General features: G+C 36.3%; 1 long non-coding RNA gene across 1 annotated transcript in view; it reads right to left on the bottom strand.

Annotated features, from left to right (window-relative positions):
- The window catches only part of LOC149134442 (uncharacterized), a 28,128-nt gene extending 2,292 nt beyond the window's left edge, over nucleotides 1-25,836 (bottom strand). Inside the window, exons 1-2 of the long non-coding RNA XR_016242912.1 lie at nucleotides 24,293-25,836; nucleotides 21,229-21,439 (exon numbers count right to left, since the gene is read on the bottom strand). This is a non-coding gene — a long non-coding RNA (uncharacterized LOC149134442). The remainder of the gene's footprint in view (nucleotides 1-21,228; nucleotides 21,440-24,292) is intronic.
- Between the last annotated feature and the right edge of the window lie 435 nt (nucleotides 25,837-26,271).

The following is a 26,271-nucleotide window of genomic DNA, read 5'->3' as shown; positions in this document are numbered from 1 at the left end:
GCCTTGTTATGGAAGACTTGAGTCAATGATGGATTAAGCTATGATGTGGTATGCTCTTTTCCCAAAGGTAGTGCATATGCTCTGCGAGAGGAGTAGATCTGCTATGTATTTCATATTTAAATGAGGTTAAATGCGCAGAGTATCTTTGTTTCAAATCAATATAAATCTTGGTAGAGTTTTGGAGTTTATTGATAACCGTTCACTTATAAACCACATTAAACCTCCTCCAGTGAGCTTGCAACGGGCAAATAATTCACATTTATAATTAAAAAATACCCTTTCAATTAGAGTCTACCAAGTGTAAATTCTAACTTTTACAAAATAAAGATATCGCTTGAACATAAAGTGCTGTGTGCCAAGACTTTTCAACAAAGCACAACTACTACAAAAATTATTTAATTACAACAACTAAAAGTTATCAAGAGTGCTTCAGCGAATATTTCACAAACAGTAAAGCCACATAATACTGGAATTTATCCAAACCACAAAAGAAAGCAACTCTAATTCTCCAATACCAAAGTCTTTTATCTTAAACCAACGACACTTAAATACAATTCCGGATACAATAAGTCTGGCGTTGTCACCGTACAAACCAGTGAGACAGCTCGCATTTAAATTTTATTCTACATAGCATTTGTATTTTGAGTTATTTCACCTGTCTTTCTTAACCAGAATTATTTCAGTTATTTATCTCTTAATTACAATTGCTTTAAAAAGTAATTAGCTCACTGTATAAAAATGGCGAGCTTCCATTTAACTGTACATTATTCATGTAGGAGACGTATCTGGGGAATTTCCGCCAATTGTTATTATTATCATTCTGGTTCTCTCCAAAAGTAGATCAATAGGAGAGAACACTATTCTAATAGAAACATACTGATTATTATGTCATACTATACCAATACTTTATCAATAAAATACATGTTAATCATTACCTGGTGACACTGTCTTTCATTGTGAATTACATAACGTATGCAGCTTTATTAGGGACGTCAACATGCATTCCGATCTACATCTGTGGCTTTAAATTCATAAGACTATTTTAACAATGTTTCTATGCACTTTGTTGTCCAATCTCTAATGAAGTCACCCAACAAGCAGTGAACACTTAACTTCGACATTTATCATTAAAAGTGCCCTTTTAGACTGATGGCGATGCCCCACTACATTGACGTGCCACTGGCTGGAACCTCTAATAGAACGAGGCGTGGATGTGTGGTAAGTAGTTTGCTTCCCAACTTCATGGTTCTGGGATCCGTCCCACTACGTGGCTCCTTGGGCGAGTGTCTTCTACTATAGCCACGGGTCGACCAAATCCTTGTAAGTAGATTTGGTAGACGGAAACTGAAAAGACGGGCTGACCAAAGACTTGTGAGTGGTCAGCATGTATAATTAAAAGTCAGCATGTATAATTAAAAGTCAGCATGCATAATCAAAAGTCAGAAGACGTAAATATTTCTATATAATAGTACATAGGATTTTATACACGAAGTGAAATCAACTATGTGGATTTCTTACATCCTGGAAAAGGCAATCAAGACCCATATCACGAAAAGAAAGATTCTTCTTTAAAGACACATTGCTAGTAGGCGGGCGGGGTATTCAAATGAATGAAAAAAATCACTTAATCTTACACCCATGAGTTTCACTATTAATGATTAATTAAATAAATTAATTAATCAATCAATTGACTAATTGGCCATCCGTAGATCATCAGTAAGATCGCTGAACAATGCATAATTATAAAACTACAATATGTACCGAAAAAACACATGCGTACTGAGTTCCATCTTTATACATGTAAGAAATCTTTATAGCATGTAAGAAATCCACATGGCGGATTTCTCACCTTGTATAAAATTTAATGCACCGTTACGTGCTGAGCCAGAATTGTATCGCAGTGAGTAAATTCAACAGCGTGATGTTGTTGTTGTTGTTGGCACTCCGTCGCTTACGACGTCGAGAGTTTCAGTTGATCCGATCAACGGAACAGCCTTCTCGTGAAATTAACGTGCAAGTGGCTGAGCACTCCACAGACACGTGTACCCTTAATGTAGTTCTCGGGGATATTCAGCGTGACACAGTGTGACAAGGCTGACCCTTTGAATTACAGGCACAACAGAAACAGGAAGTAAGAGTGAGAGAAAGTTGTGGTGAAAGAGTACAGCACGGTTCGCCACCATCCCCTGCCGGAGCCTCGTGGAGCTTTAGGTGTTTTCGCTCAATAAACACTCACAACGCCCGGTCTGGGAATCGAAACCGCGATCCTATGACCGCGAGTCCGCTGCCCTAACCACTGGGTCATTGCGCCTCCACATCAACAGCGTGATACCCAGCCGAAGAATCGAAACATTTAACTATATAAATGCAGAGTAAAAATTATTTTAAAATAATAATAATTTTTTACTAGTAGTCAGCATGCATAATTAAAAGTCAGAAGACATGATTTTATACACGGAGAATATGTTGTATGTCTTTATATATGCATGTGTGTGTATGATAGTATATGTATATGTACTTATATTTAGATATATATATATATATATATATCATTCGTTATACATGTACGTATATGCGTGTATGTGTGTCTGTGTGTATATGTGTGTGTGTATATGTGTGTGCACATACATACACATATTAAATAATATATTTTATATATTTAATTATATATATGCATACATATACTTATATATGTGTGTACACACACATATTATATATATAATTATATATACTCACACATATACATACACACTCATATACATCTCAGACAGCAAAAATATTTAAATGGTAGCATGATGTTATATGCAATCACAAAATCACCATTAATTATGTCTTAGACTATCAGACACTAGTTTGGAATACTAATGCACTAGATTTTGCTGCGTTTGTCATTGGTATATAATGTGGAATTGTACCGTACTTCTGCACTATTGCATTTAAGAAAAGTGATCTTCATCAGATTTCGACAATGGTTATTCAATTAATTGAACAACTGAATGATTTGAATTGATGTGTAAAGTAGTTGAGTACTCGACAGACATGCAAGCAAAGTAAGTACTGTCTCGTGTCCTATGACTCTTAGGGCTGGTTGCATGGTTTTCATGGCATATAAGAGGCTGAAATCATAACAATCCTTCAGAACAGGACGCCAGTCCGTAGCAGAGTTAATAATTTACTACTGAGTGGAATAAAGCAACGTGAAATGAAGTTATTTGTGCAAGAACACAACAATCCACCCGCTCCGAGAATCGGAACCTCGCTGTTGTTATTGAGAGTGCAACACCCTAAACACGAGGCAACACGCCTTCACCACAAACGCGTAATTCGTGTGTAAAAGCAACGTGACACAGTGTATGACATGATTGAACTTTTGAATTAGAAGTATGTTTCATCCGATGGACTTCCAAATAGTTTTCATCAACTCAAGTTCACTCACACGGAAATTCATGAACTTCTAACCATTCGATCACTTCTGCTCTAATACAGTATACTATGCGAGTTGAGGAAGTAGCTCCTACACACTTACTCGAATTATTAAAATTTGCAGCCAAATTCTCCTCAAATCAAACTCCAGTATGTTCATACAGGAATGACTCATTAGATAATGTGCTATATTCTTCCCTAAAATGACAACATAGCCACAGTTGGAAGGCTTCTATCTTAACTCTGCGCGATCAGAACTATCCTGAGCCAAGCATCCATAATTCTTCCTCGTCCTCCTACCATCACCCCCCACCACGACCACCACCACAAATGCTGCTGCTGCTGCTGCTGCTACTACTACTACCATCACCAACACCACCACCACCACCACTAGTACTACTAATGCTGCTGCTGCTACTACTACTACTACTACTACTACTACTACTACTACTACTACTACTACTACTACTACTACTACGAATACTACTACGAATACTACTAATATGAATACTACGAATACTACTACTTTATATTATGATTATATTCTAGTACACTCGTACACTAACATATTCCAACCAGAGGTAAATCTCCGTTCTTGTATGCTACGAGTTCCACATTTTCTAGCGAGAAAATTTTATTTGTTAGCAATAAGTATATAATCAGATATCTTAGAGAAAAAGAAATCACGCTTATTAAAAATTATGACAGCTCGTTTTAGTATATATTTTACGTTGTCAAAAGTAATGACAGTATCAACAATTTGAGATGCTAGTACAATGGTATGCATGCTCAATTTAGGCAGCTGAATTAGTTAATTGACTTTTTGCATCATCCAAGTGATTCTATCACTTGTATGGAGAGCTGAGTCAATTAACAGATGCATCACATGTTCTACACTTTCACAGCAATACTTCTAAATGTTTCCATGCTAACTATTCTATTTTATTCTAAATATATGTTAAATTCTTGTTTCATTACATCTACTGTATTATCTAAATAGTAGGCGTTCGTTTAATTGCTCCGAAGACGACGTCAGATACAAAGCCAATATTGATGCTACAAAGGGGTTCTCTGACAACCACTTCGAAAGACATTTCATTTAGCAATGATCAAAAGACAGAATGTTACAAGCAGGTTTATGGTTTGCATTCAGCAATAGACAACTTGTTAACAAAATTAATACTTATATTGAGGGGACTGACATCAACAATTTCAAATATTCATCATTTAAGTCCAAAAGGGCCACCAATCCAGAAAGTAGTGTTGCTATCACTTTAAACAATGTTTTCTACTTACACGCTGCCCTCACAAACTCTAACCTTTTTCCCATTACAGGTTGAGATATATTGTTCTGTGTCCTTTTCTCAAGAAAGCTGTCTCTACAAGCTAAACTTAAAGCTCTCACCGAATACAAATTGCTGAGACAGTTGTAAATGGTCATCACCTTTACCACTTTCAATATTTCTCCTTATTCAGTGGCCAACGATATGATTTCTGTCGAGTGAAATTCTACGAAAACACTGAAGAACAAATTCTTATGTTACGTTGCATAAGATTTTTCAACTGATTATATGTATTTTTTTAATGCTAATTTCGAATCTGAAATCGTTTTTCGTCTACATGCTCAGGTTTCTATGCAATGTAAAACTTAGATATTCGCAAAAAAGTATTCATTGTTATTTAGATCTACCCTAACCTCAGACCAATAAGGTTATTTTTGTTTTTTACAAACATCAATTTTCTTTATCTTCCTTATTAATTTTGGATTTTAGAGATTTACTTTATTTACACAAAAAAAATACCTGTTTTTCTTTACTTGAAATCTGATCTGGGGTTTTTAAGGTATTTACACATAAAGACGTGCCTATAAAGCATATTTTTGAGTTCCTCTTGACGCCCAATATCAGAATTGGGTTCCTCATATTGTTTCATAGTTGTGAGGAATTGCTTCATGAGTAGATGAAAAGAAAACGAAAGAGTCTGCCTTTTTGAGTTCCCATGTTTTGGCAAAACCCCAAGGTCCACATAACTCACTACTATTTTTACTTGGTCAACACAAAGGGTGTAGGCAAGAAACACTAGCATAGGACCTGCTATTTCCACAGCAATTCGACGTGCTCCGCACTCTGAGGAACTCCTGGATCTAGTTTTTAATGGTTTACTTCCTCTGAAGATAAAGACAGTTAACATGAACAGGAAGAACAGAGGATTGTGATAAGCTTCAAGAAATGGCTTCGGAATTCGAAAACTACCAGTCTTCAGTCACTCAGCAGTTTATCCGAACGAAATTGAATGACTTAATGCGTGATATGGTGCTCTTCAAAACAGCGGCTGAGAGAGCCTCTTGGCTGCAAGAAAAAATCTGCTTAACCAGTCTGCAAGCATTTCATATTTTCGAAAGCGAGTCCTGAGTTTTGGGATCCTTTATTCAGAAAATAAGGCAGTTTGTTTACTGCCACGATATCCTAGGTCCTGTAAGACAATTAAGTGTTACTTCATATAGTCCATCAGAATAGTGATTATTTCTGGATAACTCTAACTGCAACCTCAAGTATGTTATCTTGCAGTATGGCAATGTTTATGGAGTGGTTCCAGTTGGTCACCGAATGGATTTTCGAGAATATAATTGACTTACTCAAATACCGCAAGCATAACTGGATGATTTGGGAATGGGCCAATCGTGAGCCAAGAGAAGATACTTTTTCCTCCCATATTATATCAAGCTCGACTTGAAACAATTACTGGAGGTATTGAATACTGATGGTGATTGTTTCCAACATTTCTGCTTTTCGTGCTTTGTTTTTAGACAAAATCAAAGCAGGTGCGTTCCATGGACCTTAAATTCGTGCCTTTGTGTGTAATGGGGAATTAATTTGTTAGGAACATGACTGACAAGGAGAGGGAAGTGTGAATGTTTCTCGTGGTAATTGTATAAAGCTTATCTAATAATAAAACATACAGAGAACTATGAAGTTGTGGTTACTAGAATGCTGTTGGCTTTTCGCGATCTTGGTGCAACATGAGTCTCAAGCTCTATTTCCTGAATAGTCATCTTGATCAATTCCCTGAGAACTTTGAGGCTACAGGTGATGAACAGAGAAGGCGCTTTCATCAGGTTCTCATAACCATGGAAGAGTGTTACCAGAAGTAATGAAACAAAAATATGAAGCCATACTATTGCTGGGGCATCAAATAAGATTGCTCAGAAGAAGTCCATAAACACAAGTATAGAAGCACAAATTGTTGCCTAAATAGGACCTATTTAACCTTGGCATTCCAATTCCTTATCAGCTTTTCTGAATCACTTATAATTTTACTGTCGAAATATATGTCATTTTAAAGTAACAAGGATTAATGCTTGCTCATATTTGACTGTAATGGGTAAATGTTTCAAATTTAAAAAGTGGTGACACATTTTACTTCACACAGGAGAGTTTTTCTTTTCTTGTGTCCTTTCCAAATTTAAATGCATATTGTGATGCACCTACACGTTTTTTTTTTACTACACAAAAAATATCTCTGTGAAGAGAGTGTTTTGAGCCTAATTTTAAGATTGTATAACCATACATTCTCAGATGAGTCATGTCATCATGCGAGAATCGTCCAAATTTCGCAAAAACAAAAACTTAGAGTGCTGAACTTCAAAAGATCTAGAGCTTACAGAGGAAAACTAACTTCACATTGAATTCAGCAAAATCAAATTAGTTAAGAATAAGTGTTAATATCAATGTAACAAATTCTTAGTTGCTCAGCGAAATCTACTGTTTTACATCAATAGTAACTTTTACTACACAAATCGTACCTTCTTTAAGATGTCTCGAAATTATACACACTATTTTTATTAACAAAAAATCCATCAGTCATGTTCACAATTACAATTACCAGCAACGTGAATAAATACAATGCAATTACTTGGGAGAATGAAATACTTTACAGTATGACAGCTCCAGCTGAACTTTCATGGCAAGAAAATATTTGTAAGCTAGCCAAAACTATTTCTCAAAGGCTCTATTATCTCTTCAAGGTCGAAAAGAACTTTGGCACTGAATAATTTCTAATCCTCGATGATGTACAAATGCTATGGATAGTCAAAACTTCACTCGCAAATACACTACAGCCATAAGTTCAATGATGCATGCTGCGCTCCAATTTCCCTCACTACCGTTGCTATAACGACTCAGGCTGCATGGGACATTCTTCTATCTAAAACTATTTGATGCATCAGTCTTTTCTTCTTTCATTCTTTCTATTGTTTCTCATTCAGGCTCAATGCAAAGCACGTTGATTGAAACTTTCTCCCAGAACATCAAACATATAATTCACTCTTACAATTCCTACCAAGCAATTATTTTCAGATTTGAAGCTGAACATCAATAGTATGATACTTTGCAATACGTTGGCCAGGATTTATATACGACTAATACTCTGCAAGACTATTAGAAATGGTACTGTCTGTTTTTATCGACGACTACAAGAACACAAGGATCTTGTTCGCAGTCAAAGTCCTGGTGCTTTTGTGATGTATTTGTCTAAATGTTTTTTATCATACCTATGATAATAGGAATTGTTTCTGTTTTTAGGCTCCACATTCGAGTTACCTCTATTTCCATATCTTTGTATTTTGAAACATTCTCCGTTTCCTTTAGAGAAATATTGTCATCTGTTGGTATTGATACATATTTTTCTTGGTGACCTCTGGCAATTATATCCGGCCTATTGGCCTTAATGTGTCTATCTGTGTGTTGTATTGGCCTATCCCAGAGTATGGTTGCTTTCTCGTTTTCTGTGACCTTTTCTGGCGTGTGTTTATACCATCTTTTTTCTGTTGTTATTCCATAGTGTTGATATAGCTTCCAGTGTATGTACGCCACAACTCTGTCGTGTCTGTGAATATATTCCTTCTTAGCCAGGACTGGACAACCAGAGACAATATGATTTATTGTTTCTTTTCCATATCCACATATTCTGAAGTTACATGTATTTCCTTTCATTGTATGCATTTCGTGACTTCTGGTAGGAAGGCTTTGATGTTGTCCTACAATTAAAAATCTTCAGTCTCTGCTTTGAGCCCTGAGTTTCTCGGCCATTGTTGGGATTTTGCTTTGTCTCTCGTATTTCTTTTCTGTTTAGTTTAACCAAGTATTTGCCATGAAGGGGTTTTTGCTATCGTTTTATCATGATCAATTGATGTTCCAGATTTAGATTGGATTTCAGTTGTTCTTTTTCTTCATAGTTGTTAGGTACTATGACCTCTTTTTTGTATTTCTCAGCTTCCTTAAAAACTGAACACAGTTTTTGTTTTGTTCGTGTTTTGTGGTTATTTTTATTGGTTTTCCTTGCTTCTGAAGTAGGTATTTCTGTAATCCTTATTTATTTATTTATTATTATTATTATTATTATTATTATTATTATTGAGTGAGAGAGCAGTGCATGCCATCAAAGTAACACTGGGGTAAAATATACGAAGCCCAATATACCCATCATGACTACCCGTCTGATAAGGGTACACCAGGCACATGCATCACAACCATATGTGCGCGACATGGTGATCTCATATCAAGATAAACAGCGCATGACCTTGCAGGTGGGGCCCAGTTAGAATTTTCTTCATGTCGAGTAGCCCATTCCGCTCAAAAGGTCCCTGAATAAGGTTTTTTTAAGGATGTTGAGCAAAACACCCATGTTTCCAAAGGTGAATTATTCAAAGCCCAAAGAATTTCTCTCAACACATGGCTATGATGCTCCCCCACTACTTCTGCTCATGATCAGAGATGCACATATCGTCAGCCACCAAGGGACATGCTCAACTGGTTAAGGTCAAACAACTGACAAGCAAATCTGTGGTATTGAGCAGTATATTTGCTGTAGCCCATCTTTTATACCAAGACAACAATGTACATGATAACACTTCCAATCAGTTAAGATCAGAAGCCATGAGAGTCACTGCCTGGTACTGCATCAGGGCATGCTGCCTGGTACTGCATCAGGGCATGCTGCCTGGTACTGCATCAGGACATGCTGCCTGGTACTGCATCAGGGCATGCTGCCTGGTACTGCATCAGGACATGCTGCCTGGTACTGCATCAGGGCATGCTGCCTGGTACTGCATCAGGGCATGCTGCCTGGTACTGCATCAGGGCATGCTGCCTGGTACTGCATCAGGACATGCTGCCTGGTACTGCATCAGGGCATGCTGCCTGGTACTGCATCAGGGCATGCTGCCTGGTACTGCATCAGGGCATGCTGCCTGGTACTGCATCAGGGCATGCTGCCTGGTACTGCATCAGGACATGCTGCCTGGTACTGCATCAGGGCATGCTGCCTGGTACTGCATTAAGTGAAAGAGCAGCGCATGCCTTCAAAGTAACACTGAGCTACAAATATACGAAGCCCAATGTACCCATCATTACTACCTGTCCGATAAGAGTACACCAGGCACATGCATTAGAAGGAAAGGACAGGTTTAGTATCAACAAGTTTGTTGGCTGGTATGTGGTCACCACTGAGGCATTTGTCTCCTCTTCCTTCCCCTAGTCGATCATGTTGTGTCTTTTCCCTAACCACTAACTTGTTGCTTCCACCACACAGTGTTGAGACACTGAATTTCCACATTGCATCTATTTTGTGTTTTTTTAAGCCGCCAACTTGAAAAGATTCAAGCGAATGTTTACGGCATATTTTATTAATAATTGTACAACAATCATTAAGCGTAAAGAAACAATGGAGCGTTACACTAACGTTGCACCAAGATTGTGAAAAGCCAACAATATTCTAGTAGCAACAACTTCATATTTCTCTGCTTTTTTTTTATATAATCAAGGAAGTTTTATACATCTATATTACTGCCATGAAAGTCGGCTGCACTGCCCTCTCCTGGCCATTCACGTTCCTAATAAATTCCTCATCACATACAAGGGCACGAATTTAAGGTCCATGCTTTGATCTTGTCTAAAAGCACCTGCTTTGATCTTGTCTAAAAGCACCTGCTTTGATCTTGTCTAAAAGCACCTGCTTTGATCTTGTCTAAAAGCATAGCAAGAAAAGCAGAAATGTGGAAAACATTCACCGTCAGGAGTCAATGCTTTCAAGAACTGTTTAAATGTAAACAAATAATGTTTAAGCTAAATGTTTTAATAGGTAAAAGTTTTAATATGTAAACTTGTGATGGATATTTTTTTAAACGAAATTTCATTTCAAATCTTTTGCTGTTAAAGCTCTGAAAGAGAAGCATGGAATTTATAAGTTGCTATTCTCCTATTCATAAATTCAGAAAACATGTTTTATATTATCAAGTTTAAAACAAATACTTATATATTTGAGATTGGACAACAGTGTAAAATGAAGAAAGTGATGGAAAATTAGGTTTAAAACATTAAACCAACACAACTGTTGTTTTTTCTCCGATGACTTTAGATTTTTCTCTTTTTATGGTGGTTGGGGAGAGTCTAATCGTGAACATTAGTGTAGTTGTGATGGCCATCCGACGAGCCAAGCACTGGTTCACTGCATTTCCGATAATCAAACACGAACAAATATTAACAAAGAACTTCGTTGATGTTTATAATCTGTACTAATATGCACTGGGGAGGTTCTCGCTCCACTCTCTCTTTCTCTCTCTCTTTCTCTCTCTCTTTCTCTCTCTCTCTCTCTCTCTCTCTCACAAACACACACATACACACGCACACACAAACAACCAAACACACACACTTTCCCTCTGTCTTAAATTTCATCCACAAAACATTAATCAGCTCATGAGATCAAATCCAGGACCGTGTGATTTCAAAACGAGTTTCATAATTACAGCAGCCACCATTTTGCCAATAACTGCGCATAAACTTGTTATAAACAATTTTTCATTCATTCTAGGATTGTGGCTTTCAAGTGTTGATCGAACAAACTCAAGAAATTAACTTCCATGCATTTTACTAAGCGATTCAGCAATGAATTCAAAATGCATCAAGAGATCACCTAAATGGCAGATATTCTCTTGATCTGTGGTATTCACGAAATAATAGTAGAAGACAACAGTTTATTTTTGACCAGTCACAGTTATAGCTTCATGTTTGAAAGAAAGCAAAATTAGATAAGATGTGGCTAGAATCTTTCTCAGAAGTATTAAGCAGGGATTAAAATTGTGTTATGGATCTTGCTGGGAATTTGCACCTTGTGTTACTGTGTTTGACACCAATAATTCTTTTTTTTTTAATGTTGCTAGCATGATTACAATTCTCAAAAGGAGCTGTTACACTTCGTTGCTACTGTACTTAAGAATGGCTCGGATATCCTAAATTTTCTACTTCTTTCCCTCATATAGCGATTTCTTATTTTGACAAAACGTATTAACATTCGAAGTTTGAAGTATATTGGACTGGATCATTCAGTATATTACTGGTACTACGTTATCGTTCTTGTATAGATAAATGTAAATCAACCTCGACGAATGGTGAGCATTGAAAGTAAAACTAAAAACCGTGAGCAAAATAACGCGCCACTCTCCTGTTTGTGCCAATTTACTATACTATGCCGTAATTCACTATTTTAAATCTAAACTTTAGCTGATATGCCATTTGCGAAGAACTATTGTAAAGTGGTACTTTCGATATCAATTGGTCATCTGGCGTAATTTATGAGCAAAATTACGTCTATCTTTGCGTGAATGTGGAACTGGATTGTAAAAGGTTAAACAACGTGAAATGCCGAATTCGTTGGGAATCATACACAGAATGAAGCTTTAAAATATTTTACAGTTAAAGGTCACTGATAGATTTTCCTCCTAGCAGAAGCACATAAAGTAGCTTTTGTGTTAATCTACGAAATTAAAGTGTTCATGTTGCGAGCTTGAAGAAATAGAATTCCTGGAAATTGGTTTATTGTTCAATCATGAATATAGAGCAAATATGTACTCTTCAATTTCCGGGGACAGTTTGTACCATTTTAGTTCCAATGAAGACATCAGTTTTCTATCCATTTAATTATTCTTTATAAATTCGATTGTCCTCTTCCTGAATACTTATTGAAGTTTTCAAAATAATTCATCTCTATCAAGTATATTTTGTTGGAAAATAAGTTATTGATGAGATAATGGAGGGGTAGGAACCAATCCAAGATATCAGAGTTTCGGATCATATCGTCGGTACTGTATATTCTATTTAACTGTGAGTGTATATCGTAGTCTTGGTCTACTATTAAATCGAATAATTACCATTAAAAGCTATTTTACACCAAAAATCAAGTCAATAATTATAACTAATGACTTTCATTGGATTTGAACACTTTTGCTGCATTTGCACATAGAAATCATGAGCCAACCGTCTAACGACTTGCCTACTCGATATTTTTGTCCGACTGGAAGTTAGAGCGTTTATAATGAGCATATTGACAGTATTTTTTACATGTAGCTGGAAGAAATACTGGTATATCAAGCGAAATGTTAATGGTATGTGTGGTGGCTGATTCCTCACATTTTCTTTGACTAAAGAAACCATTCTGCTATCTGGATATAAATAAGTGCAATGATGTAATTTCAAGTTCATCACTGTAAGTAATGGAAGCGTGGGATGACACTAATCCCAAATTCCAAATAGTTTATAGATGTTAGAAAAAAGCCCGTTCATTAATTTGCAGTGTTGGGCAATGAACCAGAAAAAAAAACTGGATGCCGATCTAATACTTAAAACGATACCAAAGTATTTCGCTTCTTATTTTACCATTTACTTGTTTCAGTCATTAGACTGCTGGGGCACCGCCTTAAAGAATTTTAGTAGAATGAATCGACTCCACTACTATTTTAAAACCCGGTACTTCTTTTATCGGATGTTCTTGCCGAACTGCTAAGTTACGGGAACGTAAACAAACCAACGCCGATTTGCAAGCGGTGGTGGGGACAAACACACAAACATACAACGGGCTTCTTTCAGTTTTATTGACCAAATCCACTCGCAAGCCTTTGGTTGTGCTGGAGGCTATAGTAACAGTCACTTGCCTGAAGTGCAACGCAGTGGGACTGAACCATGCGGTTAGGAAGAAACTTCTAACCACACAGCCACGTCTGTGCATATGTATAATGACTTGTATTAAATATTTCGTCCATACTTTAAAATATTACATCAATCTCCATAGCTTATCCCTTCCTGAAACCTAACTTTAGTCACAGGGTCAAGTTAATTAACTTCTCATCATTCATAGAAGATAACAACTATTGGTGAGATTTGTGAGACATAGTTCCTCTTCTGAATAAGCAAAATAAAAGGAATTCAACTTAAAACTGTATGCAACTGAAGAACTTGACTATTTTGCAGTTCATAACTATATGAACTGAGTTTAATGCCATGGCTATTAAGATGATATATGTGTGCGGTGAAGAGGTTACCTTTCATTGCAACGTTATTATTCCTGGAGATCGTGCGGTAAAAAATGGGAAAGAAGAGAAAATAGTACGTGTTTCATAAATCTTTCAGTGTTAGAAACATATACTAAAAGGATATAGCGGGACATGAGCTTCAAATATCAAAGTTGAATATTTGAGGAAATTTCTGAGAGACGTGGGGGAAACTTTTTAAAAAGCTGACAATTCATCAAACAATATTTTGGCTGATCTTTCACATTTTGTCACAAAATTCTATTTTAGTAATTCCTTAATGATATATTAAAAATCAATCCAAAATATTATCTCCATTATAGGACATAAGTCATTATTTATACAGGAATCATACGAAATAGAAAATAAAACGCTAAGTATTGTATGTTATATGATTTGCTTTTGATTATTTTCTCTGTGTGTGGATGTGTGCGTATGAGTGTCTGTATTCCTTCTCAACACAAAGATAAAGCTTCCAAAGGCACATCGGGAGTAAAATAATGAATATATTTGCTATCTAACATATTTTGGACGAAGAACGAAGAGAAAAACTTTGAAAACAAAATTCAAAAAGTTAGCATCCAAATATAATAAAAATGTTCAGGCAAGTATGAAATAAAGTTGTTTAAAAGCGGAGTCCTAAACAACTAACAAACAACTAACAAACTTAAATGAATGATATAAGTTTCTTTTGGGGAGACAAAATTTCTTATATATATTTTTGAAGGAACAAAAGGCATGTTAGTAACTTGAAAGCCTTTCTTTGGGGTGTGGATGACTTAAAAGAAAGGACCTCATCAAAAAGTATCTTAATCAATGACTTACAGCTTAATCAAAGGTACTCGAAATAACAACAAAAAAAATTAATGATAATATTTCAACATTTGGCACAAGACCAGCAATTTAAGGACAAGGAGAAATAAATCGATTACATCGACTCGGCAGTGGGATGATCTTACCAATAGAAGTATTTGATTAGAATATATTGTCCTCACTCGTGAGGGCAGATGCTCAACAAGTCAACAATGCTCAGACACGGGACGACTGCATACAGAACAGCTACATCACTCTTCGCGCATTTCGGACTTACCCGGTGTTGGCACTTCTCTGTTTATAGAGCTTACCTCGAACTGGTGATGTTTCTTCCCAGTAGCACTGCAAGGCTAGGGATATCTGGAAATCAGTTTTTTTCCCTGACCTAAAAGCCCTTCGAAACAGACCAGCCAGTCGATTTTCATCAACATCCAGAGCTTCCAGAGATCGACATCACTTTGCTTATCGCCTAATCTTCTATGGACATTAACATGGCGCTTCTACTTAACACATTGCCCAACTGGTAGAGGACGAGAGCGTTTGATTACCCTCCAGACGCCAAACACCTTGTTACAGCCTTTGGCTGACCCAGGACTGCAACTTTGTCAAAGGATGAGTTGTAGGAAGCCTCATCCACACCTGTGGATTTGCTGAAAATATCACAGCCTCAGTGCATGGATGCGCATCAGTAACTCAGGCATATACAATTTTCCACTCAGCTGGTGCAGAACGCGTCCCTTTCACAAAAAGACAAATACCAGATTATCCAACCAGAGTTCTGGCACTACAGGCAAGAGTTAATAGATGACGGAGAGGATGTTGCTGTTCGGTAACTTTACCCGATCCTTCAGGAATTGTTTTCTCACAACCTATTTCTGAGTGAGACTGGACTCCCTTGCTCCTCATTTCTTAGTTCTTCTGCACTTGGTTGTGGTGTTTTAACATTGGTGTTGCCTGTTGTTTGTTGTTGGTGTTGTGGTAGTGGCGTTGGTGGTGAAGTTGGAATTGATGTTTTGTTGTGGAGTTTTCTGCTCTCAACCAGTCTCCCACCTTTTTTTTTTTTTGTGAAAACAGATTTGTTTTCCCTTTTTTTTCCTCTCCCCTTTTCTAGGGATAATTTTCCCTTTGTTCCTCTTTCTTACCCTCGTTGCAGGACATATCTGACTGATTTGAATTAAGGAGGTGTATGTCTTGTGTTGTTGTGTTGGGTTTGGGATATTCTGTTACGGATGGTAGCGATGTTCTCCTTATTGCTGTTGTTGTCATGGGGGTGGATGGGGAGGTAGCTGCTGTTTTCGTTGATGCTGTTACTTCTGCTGATTTCAGTGGTAAGTCAATAACGCTCAGTCGTCGATCTTGAGAATTAATAGTCATATCTCACTCAAATTACATTCTAATATCTTAAATTAAACTGAATATACATTTGGACAATGTAATCTGTGGACGCCTTTAAACATAGTCCTGTTACACAACGAAATTATTAGTGGTTTAAGTGAAGTGGAAAGGCTTGAGTCAGTTAATGAAACTGTATCGTAATCTAGACTAGCTTATCTTTTGCTATATGCGCTCTTTAAAACTTCAGCTATCATAGTTATAGCAATGCTGGAACGCTACATTTTGATGCACACAAAAAGCAAAACAAAATCTATTGTTCTGCTTCTGTCTATGCTTGAAACATTATACCTTATGGAGCGAAATCGAAACCATTATCTATTGGAAGCACAATACTTTGTTTGTATGGCGATTGGTTGATAAACTAGGGAATGAAATCGAAGATGTAAGCTATTATAGATGCCACATTTATACTAAATATAATTTCAAAAGAAATCGTGTACTTCATTGCTCTCTATAAACTTCCAACAATCTTATAGTCTTCAAAATTACTAGAAATTTCACAGGTATTGCTAGATTACGTCTTCAATATATAAATAACCTTACAAAACATTTTTAAGTCATTAGGTGGATTCATCTTTGAAAAAGAAATCTATGAGGATCTTATCAGCTATCTACATTTCCTGGTGTATAAAGTATTTATTTACCAACTGTTATAGAACTGTGATGTCGGCTTAAATTAGAAGTAAGTGTAGCTTATCGTTGATTGAAATAACATTATGAATATATTGCTGCCAAAATATAAGACTTTACGTAACAGTTTGATGGTATTTTGTACACTTTAACTGTTACATTAGGTATCCGTGTGTCAAGAAATGAGAGGAGTAGCGTTCAAGATGTGTACGCACGCATATCTATCTGTAAAGGAATACGTCTGTATCTATGTGGAATTGCGTGTGTTGGAACGTGTTTCTACAGATTTTATAGCAATTGTTTTATTTTTGTCCTAACCTATTTATCAATTAGGGAACCAACGCTATAAAACATTCCTGGCACTTACGGAATATTTTCACCAACAACGGATCATGCTACCAATTTAAATTTGTTATTTCCAACATCAACAACAACAACAACAATAATAATAGTAAAGAGCTGGGAGAAGTGCCTTCTGTCCGACACGGTAACGATTCTGCCAGCTCACCGCCTTACTAGTAATACTAATAATGCTTCCCACTATAAGCACGCGGCCTGAAATATGGGGAAGTAAATTAGCTGATGCCATCGACCATAGTTCTCAACTGGTACTTATTTTATCGAATCCAAGAGTTTAAATGAAAAGCAAAGTCGACCTCGGCGATATTTGAACTCAGAACGTATAATTTGTGCGTATAAACAATAAACAACTTTGGAACTAGAAAATAAAATAACTGCAACAACAACAACAATAATAATCCTTTCTACTATAGGCACAAGGCCTGAAATTTGGGGGGAGGATGAAAGTCGATTACATCGACCCCAGTACTTTACTGGTACTTATTTCATCTACCCTGAAATGATGAAAAGGAAAGTCGACCTCGGCGGAATTAAAATTCAGAACGTAGCGACGGGCGAAATACCGGTAAGCATTTTGTCCAGCTTGCTAACGATTTGGCCAGCTTGCCGCATTAATAATAATAATAATAATAATAATAATAATAATAATAATAATAATAATAATAATAATGGTGGGTGATGGTGGTGGTGGCGAGATGACGATGACAACGATGACGATGATGATGATGATAATGATACTAACGTGATATTTCATTATATAAATGCAAAAGAACTCACAAACTCAGGCTGAATTTTGCTTTTGAGTGTGCAGTGTATGCATAACTGTAGTGTGTGTGTGTGTTGTGTTGTGTGTGTGTGTGTGTGTGTGTGTGTTTGCGTGAGCGTGCATGTATCTGTATTATTATGTGATTCTAGTTTCATCGAACTAAAAGCTTCGGGGAATCAAGGTTGTTAAACAACTGTCAACAATGAATAAACTCCATTTCCAACATCCAGTGAATGACTATATTAATTGTTGTCTTTCTTCAGTCATGTAGTTTGTGTGTTTTAATGCTGATAACATTACTTTCAGTTTTGTATCTGCATTTTAAAATTGTTTCAGTAAAAGAAGCACCAATTTTTCTATCATCGCTAGTTTGTTTCTTGTTGTTGCTTTCTTTTGTTTTCTATTTAAATCATTGTTTATTTGGGGTTTTTTTAATTAAAGATTACTAATACAAGTAAAAAGATACGTGTATAAACCAGCTTTAACATTGTCACTGTAAGATAGAGATATCAAAGTTGTTTTAAATAAAATGAAATGGTTGCTAAAATAGTGTAGAGCACAATTTGAACACTCTATTTACTACCTCTCTTAAAGAGTGACAAGTAGATTCATTGATGGATTCGAGTTCTAGACAGACCATCTAGTTGACTTCAACAGGAGAAATGTTAGAAGAAGCAAGATATTGGACTACCAATCTGGATGGATCAAGTTTAAATTTGCTGCTAGTGTTTAGTAGTGCATTTGTGTATAAAAACTAATTTTCTGCATTGCAGTTTTGGTAGCAGTTAGCAACAGGTAACCAGATCTTCTGTGAATTTTATCAATGATAGACAGATTTCTATCTCAGCGGAGCATCTGGCCAGCTTCTGCTTAATTCCATGAAACTAGAGCTAAGCACTATTAGTTATGAATTATAACTGCTACTTGTAATCGAAGAGGATTTCCCATGTTTATACTACTATGTAATCGCGAATAGGCATAGACATATTCCGATCCTTCTACTCTTCACTCAACGAACACCCAGAATGTGACAGTTGTTTCTCATTTTAACTAAGCAGACTAGAACAATATGAAGTACCTCCCACAAGGACACAATGTACCGCCCGATCTTATGTTCAAAAACCATAATCTTATGATCGCAAGCCTAACAGCTTATTTACTTGGCTACTGGCCTTCACACTGTTTCTCATGAGACATTTTATATCGTTCACCCATATTTTAATTCTCTATTAACATAATTTTGTGATATCGCAATAGCCAAGCGAGTAGAGGTATCGGCTAAAATGCTGTGAGCCTCGGTAAAGTTCTCCGTGTAGAGCGTCACTTAAAAATTGAAACTTTTTCTATATCAGATAATACCATCGATGAAGGAACTTGAGTCTCCAGAAGCATCAAATTAAAGAATACTGCTCAATAGTCTGGATGTCTACGATTTGGCAACTGCTTGATAATACAACATTTGAGTCTGTGGTGCTGAAGCTGCATACACGGGCGTTTTAAACTGCATCCAGAAAAAGCCTTCCGACTAATTGTCACAGAGTTGCTCACCAGCACATTTTGGTCTTTGCTCCACAGTTGTGTTTCCTTGCATTTCATTTAACCCTCTACTAAAAACGGCTTCTTATCCTCAAATCTTATTGATGTCAGATCACCTATGCCTAAGCCCTCCGGGCACACTCGTGTAATGCAACCACCAGTGACACTCGACTACATGAACTAAAGGATACTCTCACCACCAGGAACTACCCATCTACACTAATTGATACATGCTTTCAACGAGCCCTTCAACTCAGCATCCACGAACTCAGACATCCCAAATTAAAGAAGGTCTTACAACCAAAAGCCCTACCATACATTTCCACATACAATCCTCTTAACAACGAAGCCTTTGACACCATACTTCAAAACATTCCCCTGCTAAAAAAGGACCACAGAATGAACTTAATCCTCCAAACACATACCATTATAAAAAGCAAGAGACAGCCCAAATCTATGAAAAGTCTCCTAACACAAGCTCGAATACCCTCAACAAAAACACTGAAGCCGTCAGTAAAAAAATGCGGTAGACCCAACTGCGGAATATGCATCAATCTAATTGAGGAATCAGAGTTCTCCTCAAACAGGGACAAAATTTCAAAGTGAAAAGCAACTTTACATGTACTTCGGAGAACCTGATATACGCATTGACCTGCTCTGGGTGTCAAGAGCAGTACATAGGCCAAACAAAAAAAAAACAGCCTGCGTCAACGGATGGCTCTGCACAAATCCCAAATCAAAATTCCCCAAAACAAAAAAAATAGCATTCAGCCAACACATCGATATTTGCGCCAATAATAAAAATCCAAGTTTCAGAATTTTCCCCCTCTATCAATTCAGAGACGATACAACCTACAGCCAAAGAATTAATAAAGAGTCTCTCTTCATCACAAAATATAGACCCCTTCTGACCCCTTCTTAACAAAAAATTGTACATCGCAAGTTATTTCATGTTAAAGTTGTCGTATTTGTGTAATTTCAACCAATCACTGACGTCTATTCAGCAGAATACAGTTACTGCCGTAAGAATGTAAACAGCATATTCTAACGGTGTTAAGGGATCTTTTCCCTTGAATAAAATTAGTGCCGTTGTTTTCGGCGGTAGTTATTTATAACATCGTTCGTGCGTTTGGGTTAAGGTTCGGGTTAGGGTTAGGGTTTTAGGGTTAGGGTTATGAGTGAGGTTATGGCAAAAATAATCATAACCCTAACCGTAATCCTAAAACTAACCCTAACTCTAAAACCCGAACCCTAACCCTAAAACCATAAAGCTAAAACCAGTACAAACGCACGAACGATGTCATAAATAACAGTAACACGGATAGTTGTTGACAAACAACGGCACTAATTTTATTCAAGGGGAAAGATCCCGTAACACCGTTAGAAAATGTTGTTTACATTCTTACGGCAGTAATTGTTTTCACCTCAATAGACGTCAGTGATTGGTTGAAATTACCGAAATACGACAACTTTTTACATGAAATAACTTCGAATACAAAATTTTTTAACTGTTCTATAATACAAAATATACAAGTATACGAAGTTTGTAAGTGTTTCGGTACCAAAAACACTACATAAAGCATTAATGAAAAATGTTGCCCGTCAAACCAAAAAGATCCGTTTTTTATCCATATATATGTGTGTGTGTGTGTGTGTGTGTGTGTGTGTGTGTGTGTGAGTAAAAATAAATACAAAAAAAGGGTTTTGTATGATCGTGTATAGAGGAATGTATTATCTTATTTAAAAGAGTTCCAACTCTCTGTTTTTTTATGTTTCATTTATATTCTTGTAAAATTAATGTGGGATATAGAATATGGAATATATAATATATAATATAAAAATAGATGTTACAATGAAATGAAATATTGAATGTCTTATTGAATACATGAAATATTGAGTGTTCAATATAAAGAATTAAATATATAAAGGCGAATATGTATTTTCATACCTTGTGGTATTCATCAAGGCCTTCGTCTGACAGACTCCATTTATTTGCAATTGTTTATATTTTCATCAGTGAAATTTGGCTATTACTGTTTTTGTTGTAGTTGTTCTTATTGCTTTTATTTTCTTTTTTGTGGTTGCTATACTGTGAGTTCGGTTGTTGCAAGTGATGTGGTTGTGTACAAACAAATACAAAAAACCATAGCTAAAAGAAACTGGGATGGAAATGGATGCCTGGCTAAAAAGAGCAGCTACTAGTGGACTAGGATATAATAAAATGCAACAAAAATAAAACAAAACTTAGCATTAAATGGATTGATTATTAAAAAGCATTTTATACGAGTATCGCACATGCATGGTTAATACAGACACTCCTTAATAAATAGAATAGTACCAATATTAACACGCTGTATCAATCATACGACGTCAAATTAGAGAGCAATCATATCACTAAAAAGCAAAGGAAAGATGGTTAAGACAGCTTTAAGAAAGAATTTCCATGAATCTTTCATGGGGACTCATTTTACTTTCTACTCTTTTGCCTCGGAAAAAGTATATGCCATCTCTTGTAAATGGATGATCCGAAACTATTTGTAAGGATGATCACCTTCTGGAGAACTCACCAAAAATTACTCATGAATTCAGCCAAGAAATAAAGATGAGTGTGATATTAAGTAAAGGATCGAAGTGTATCTAGATTTGGTCGGAGGAAAGAAAGAAAAGACATTGGAACATGTAAGTGAAAATTATCTATGTAGTCATACTATTTCTGGACTTACTACACAAAAATATATTCAAGAAATTAAAAAATAACGGAGTAACACCCCAGTTAGTCTAGTTGCGGAAAACGCTTGTTTCTTATTCTGCAAAAATACTGCACAAAATATTTTAGAATTCAGGATTCCTCATGGCGATAATTCTCAAGATAAAACTTTATTGATATGTGTGACATAAAACTCCAAGACAGAAATACAGAACGGCGAGAAAACATGAACGAAGGACAGTTGTTTGATTTGAGAAATGTTCAAGCAAATTGGTAAAGTTAACGACAATCTAATACTCCTCAATGACATCGGAGAAATGGACAAATCCTGCTCTCATTTTAACAGAGATTCAGAAACGAGTCTATAAACTACGACTATGTAGCAGTGTGGATTTTTCCTCTGAAGCCCTATTTTTCCATGCAAATAATGAAATTAGTGTATCGGAAATTTTAGTTACACGTCTTCATTTGCTTCATTTCACGCTCTAATTACACCTGGAAGGAATATAATGTTCTAGAATTAACAGACAGATATATCGTTCTATTTCTACTCTGTATACAGAAAACGATCGCACAGCATATGGCAGTTTTACATCATTCACGCTAGATTAATGACTTTATGTTGTTGTTGTCAAAATTATTTTCATATAATCTTTAACATAATGTTATGAAGCTATATAAATATATGCATCAAAATAAAGTAAAAAAGAAAAATAATTAATAATAATATTTTGGGATGGTATTTGTCTGGCAAGTGATTCGCCTGGAGACCGTGTGTTGCGACTAACACAATTACAGCATCGAAAACACAAATTAGCCATTTAAAAACACACAAAATCTGTTAACTTCACTTAAACACCAATTGTCCTGAAATTTTTTGACACCAAATAATAAATGTTTAAGTGAAGTTAACAGTCTTTGAGTGCTTTGAAATAGCTAATATTTGTCTTACACGCTGTAATTGTTAATGATAATAATTCTTTCAAAACTGACACAAAGCCAAAACTATGGGTGGGTGGTGCAAACAAATAAATTAATCTCTGTACTTGACTAGTGCTACATTTTATTGACTGCAGAAGTATGAAAGACAAAGTTTACCTCGGAGTGATTCGTTTGACATTACAATCATTCTGTCAAAGCAATCATAACAATGACAACAAAGATTACTTTACTAAAAGACGAAAAACACTTAATATATGAAAATGAACTATAAAATTGAAACAGAATTCAAAACAAAATTAAAGAAAAGAAATGGAGAAAATACTCCTCCATTTCCTACATCCCGCAAGACTAGATCGAGAAGACGCGAACCTGTATGAAATCTAACAATATCCTAAAGAACCTGGTATTAATGGCAGCAACCAAAAAACAAAATCACTAAAAGCCGATTTTAATTGTACCAGATCGAAGTCTAACCTCAATCTCCTCCAAACAAACTACGAAAATAAAACGAAATGAAATGAAATCAAATGAAATAGAAGACTAGTATCAACTGCAGATTGTGTAAAAAGCTTCAGTAAACAAATGACTTCATTGTTTTTGGCTGAATATAGCCATAGGCCATGATATATAATGTGGTCCTGGGTTTCCTGCATTTAGGAATAAGATGGGCTGATAACGCTAGGCAAACCTTTGATCATAGTTTTGTTGGGATTAAGTAACCTGGCTACGGTAATATGTAGCACGTTTGTCGAAACTGACAAGGAGCTCAAAGAGAACCACTCTGATACCATAACCAAAGACAAACGAGAAAATTTCGATCCTTCTTCAAAAATTTATGTTGAAGGTATCAAAGTACAAAAAGCTGAAAACCGAAATAGGCATGGCGTGGGGGTATGGTGCAAAGTAGCTGTTAATATTATTAGCGCACTGTCTATGATAAAAATATAATATCCATACCAGTGTTCATAACTATACGTACAACTACAAAAATAGCTGTATTAGGCCCGGTACAGGTGAAGCAATGAACTTTCTACATTCTGTAACACAACAGAGCATACATGCAACATAATCACCAACCAATAAAATAACACATATTGTAACAAAGATAACATTACTTAAACAACGCTTCTTTTACAACAAACACTAAAATAAGAAACAACAAAACAAACTTACAACGCAGTAAATTAACTGAAAAACACAAACTACTTCTTATTCATACAAACAGATTATTGCATGCGCGCGCGCGCTCACCCACACACACACATACACACACACACGCACACACACATACACTCACACACATATGCACGCACGCACACACGCTCAAATGTGTTGGTGTAGTAAGAAACTTGCTTGAACTAACGCTAACTGAATAAAACATGAAAACACATATTCAGTTTCCTGCTGTATCAAATACCAAATCTCTTTCTCATAACTCAATCACTTTTCTCTGGAACTGTATTTCTGTTCGTATTTCCTCTCCATTTAGAAAACTTCTGATTCATCAAATTAAATTATAAATTAATTCTTCACTCAGTTCTAGTAATTCCTTCTAGTAATTCTATGAAGTCAATTTTGAAGAAGTACACATCGCCTCTCCCAGAAAAGATTAATAATTATATTTAAGATCTCTCTATTGTTGTTTTTTATTCACGTTGATGGAGTATGGCGTCTGACGTTAAAATACATGGCGTCTGACGTTAAAATACATGCCGTCTGTCCAACTAGCTTTCATTCTCAGTTGCAGCAATTTCTCTTCATTTATGATGCGATATGGAAAGTAAAATAGTTGAGTTGATATCATATTGGTCATTAGAATCCTCACCTCAAGTCACACATGATCGAACAGTCCTATGATCCAAGACATTCTCATGATGACCATCTACTGTGTATCAAATTATCAACGTTTCACTTCTTTGGACAATAAAGTGTGATTTGAAAGAAATCTAGTTGCTTTTTTTATACAAGGTGGGAGAAGGTCCTCTTCTTAATTTTAAGTCTTCAGTTCAAATATATTGTAGGAATGTTGTATATTCATACATTACTTTTAAATTTCTGTGCTTGAATTAACCAAGTTATCCAGATTAGGTAGCAGAACTTATGCAGAGTAACAACTCAGCAGTCTAACATTCTCTCCAGAGATTTGCGTAAAGTCATAGAAATTGTTTGAATGGCAGGCTTGATCCAAAATATGGTTTAACAGCGCAAAATAGTCCCTGTACGTCATAAAATGAGTTCGCTCTATTGCAAGCATTCAGAGCAATTCTCCAGTCTGAGCAGAACTCTCTACCCCCACCACCAGTGTAAAAGCCCCTGGAAAGTATCAAGGGAGCTCTTCGCACTAAATCTTTTTGAAAAAAGAGGAACTAGACATTGGTCCTTAAAAAATCCCCTGGAGTTTAGAAAACGTTGACGTTTTGTTTTAAAAATTATCTTAGGCGATGATATCTTTGTAAAACCATCTTCACTTTCCCTTCTGGAATAAAATATTGTCTATATAAAGAAATAAGAATGTTTTATGTTTTAGTTATTTTGTCACTTGTGAGTTGTATATTTGACATAATTAAGTTGTATATGATATCTGTGTGTCTGAGAATGCGTATGCGAGAATGCGAGTATGCGAGTGTGCACGTCAGTGTGTGTCTGTGAGTGGTGGTAGTTCTCTAAGATTTGGGGAAGGATTGGGTTTGTATGACGCAAGCGTTTAACTGTTGGTGCGTAGACATTACTCCCGTTGACGTGCGCGTGTTGTTTAGTGTGCAGCTATGTCTGGTGTCTAGCGTCTGGTGCCTGATCTAATGTGGGAGTATTGTGATCATGATAGTGATGACAGCGAATGCTTTAACTAGTGAATAGTTGTAGATAGTGCCATTGTAATCTTCGTGTTTGGCTGCTGTTGTTGTTGTTGCGGAAGTGATGCAGCTGATGCTGGTGATGCCGATGATTACAACGATGATGATAAGGAGGCGGATGATGATGACGATGACAACGACGACGATAATGATGATAGTGATGACGGCGTCGACGATGCTGACGACGATGATGATAATGATGATGATTGCGGGGTAAGGATGCTGGTTGCGATACTGCTTGTTGTAGTGATGCTGGTGCTTACTGCTGCTGCTGCTGGACTGATTGCTGGTGATGATAATTTGTGGCAGTGATGATTATGTTGTTAGTGGTGGGGATGGTGGGGTGATGGTGGCAACGCTACAACCGTTTATGATGGGTTGATGGTAATGATGATGGTGATGGTGATGGTGATGGTGATGGTGGTTGTGTGTATGTTACTGTTTGTAACGGTAGTAGTAATGTTAGTGGTGGTGTTTGTGGTGTTGGGTG

The sequence above is a fragment of the Octopus bimaculoides genome, chromosome 8 (genome assembly GCF_046866305.1).
Source record: "Octopus bimaculoides isolate indiv1 chromosome 8, ASM4686630v1, whole genome shotgun sequence".
Classification (NCBI taxonomy): domain Eukaryota; kingdom Metazoa; phylum Mollusca; class Cephalopoda; order Octopoda; family Octopodidae; genus Octopus; species Octopus bimaculoides.
The sequence above is the reverse complement of the archived record's forward strand: the minus strand, read 5'-3'. Positions and strand labels throughout refer to the sequence as shown.